We start from the raw sequence: 2,689 nt of genomic DNA on the forward strand, positions 1-2,689 counted from the left end.
TGGAGTTCAGACGTGTGCTCTTCCGATCTAAAATAAATAAAAAATAATAAAATAATTTTTTTTAATTAAGTTTTCCCTACGACAAGCATGGTAAAATAAAAAAAAATAAAATTTAATTTATTATTTTATTATTTATATTCATTTTATTTCCGGTTTAGTTTTTGGGTGGAAAGTAATCCAAAGGAAGTCAAGATGCTTGGATAATTTTCTCTATGCTGTAGCTATTGTACACTTTGTGAGGGACCCTTGTTAGACTCTTTATTGTAAATATCTAATATTAAACGGTAAAATTTGCTTCATTATTTACCATTACTTATACACATGTATAACTGGATAATGTAAAAAAATGAATTATTTTACATAATACAAAACTTTTAAACATTTTATTAAGTTAATAAAAGGTAGGTAATATAAAATTTCGCATTTTAAATCTTCCAAAGCACTATTTGCAGTAAAATAATCCATTTTTAATCATGACACTGTTTGCTGCCATTAATTTTGGAATTACTAAGTTTTTACAATTGTAATCAAGAAACGTAGCTCTCGGAAATACATCACACGATATATTCCTGTATTCCTATAAAATCTTCACAGATCGTCAAGGCGAATTCTAATTCGATGAACATTCCTGGAAATGGATTGTCTGCAGTCAAACGTCTCGTCTAATCCAAGGGGAAAATGTCTACTTCAGTAAATGGCTATCCACTCCCGTTCTAACGGGATTCCACATCTTCGCGACGAATACCGGTGCGGCGTCATGCATACGGACATCCTGTATTGTCGCTCGCTCTGCCGTCCAACCCTTCGAAATTGCTCTTATACACTCCAGTTATTACTTAACTATGTCGTGACGGACGGCTGGAATGGAACATGAACGATGTACATCCAAGTCGGAATTCCGCTTTCCGATTTGACACATATTAAATTTAATCGATATCACATCGAAATTGCCTGCATAGAATTTGCAATTACATCAGAAGCGATCAATGCGGAACACCGGTTAAAATGCAATTTCCACAATGCACTACTTAACATTGCTATAACAATTGCTTTTACCATATAGTCGATTCTTCCTCAACTGAAAAAACGTTTACAAAAAAATTCTGTTTTATAATATTCATACATGCAAATTGTTTCAGTTGAACAAATATCTACCGATATAAAACTGTAATATAATGTAGTTCCCACATCTGTATATGTCTTATTAGATAGCGATAATACATATACGGATCATTTTTTCAGTAATATTATGATGTTAATTAATTTATTTTATAAAAACATTAGAACCAGAAGCTTGGAAACGACATGTGAGAACAATAGAAACATTTCGCATTACGGACCGTGCAATATTCCGAAACGATACAGAAAGAAGTGAGAGAACACAATATAAGAACTTTTTTTCACATTTATTTTTGATAAGGAAACATGAAAAAATCCAGGAGAAAAAGAGAGACATCGTATCCTCTCATTGTCCGGAAAATATGATAATACCAGTGTCACGAGGGAAATCGCGAAAACTAGTATCGCGATCGTGCGGCGAATTGAATGAAAGAAAACGTGAGATGGTCAATTCTTTTTCTTATACATACGCATATTGATCGCGATTGCGACAAATATAATTGCAAGAGATAATTTCCTTAACGCCTTCATAGATTTTTCCATTTCTTATTATTAGTTGCAGCCTCACCCTACTAAAATATTTTTTTAATATACAATTTATTTCTAATATACAGGGTGTTCCATTTTAAGGGGATACTGGCAGGACGGCCAAAGAAGGGTGTTACGAAAAGACCGATTGCTTAAATTTTAGCAGTTACTAAACAGCCACGCTAACTCTCATAAGGGTGTCGGTCTTTAATAATATCTCGTCGGTGTGACCTTCCAGCATCGCCTTAATCAATCCAGTCAATTTTCTCCAAAATTATTAATAATCCAACAATGTTTTAGATGAAAGTGGGACAATTTCAAGATGTATTTTGATCACATTTCTATAAGTGGAGACGTCAAAAAGGTATGAAGATCATCTTCACTTTTTAAAAAAGAAACTATCCATTTGTAAATATCTATGATTATAGCCGCCCATATAAAACGAATACAATAGTTATAAACACTAAGATCATTCAAGTTCCGAAAAAAAAGTTAATAAAAAAGTTGAAAAACAAAAATTTATCGTTTATATTCAAATATGCGCCTGCGTTAATTAATTGTCTTTCTCACTTTATCGATGAATATTAGCTGTACATCAAGAAAGCTCTGTATCGTATTAAATTTATTTTTATTTATTATTTAGCTATTTATTTGATATACTTCTATTATATCTGATTATATATCACACTTAATTAAATCTTTTACTGTTTTGTTATTTAAATAAAAGCGATTTTATATTCTTAGTAAGAGTATTATACGTAAGAAATATTTAATTAAACAGATTCGATCGTGGCTGTTACCACACAATTTACCTCGAAATTCTATTTGTTCGGAGGCTTTTATAAAATTAATCGTGTTACGAGATTTGCCCCGAGAGCTCACGGTGGAAATATGAAAATGAAGCAATTCCATCCAAACGAACGCCATTCATCGAGCTGCATGCTCATCCGCAATTGGATTCGTCTTATTCTCACATATTGAGTTCTAACTGCAATCTTTAAATTATCTATCAAAATTATACAATATATATATATATATATAT

The sequence above is a fragment of the Wasmannia auropunctata genome, unplaced genomic scaffold (genome assembly GCF_000956235.1).
Source record: "Wasmannia auropunctata unplaced genomic scaffold, wasmannia.A_1.0 LD334260.1, whole genome shotgun sequence".
Classification (NCBI taxonomy): Eukaryota; Metazoa; Arthropoda; class Insecta; order Hymenoptera; family Formicidae; genus Wasmannia; species Wasmannia auropunctata.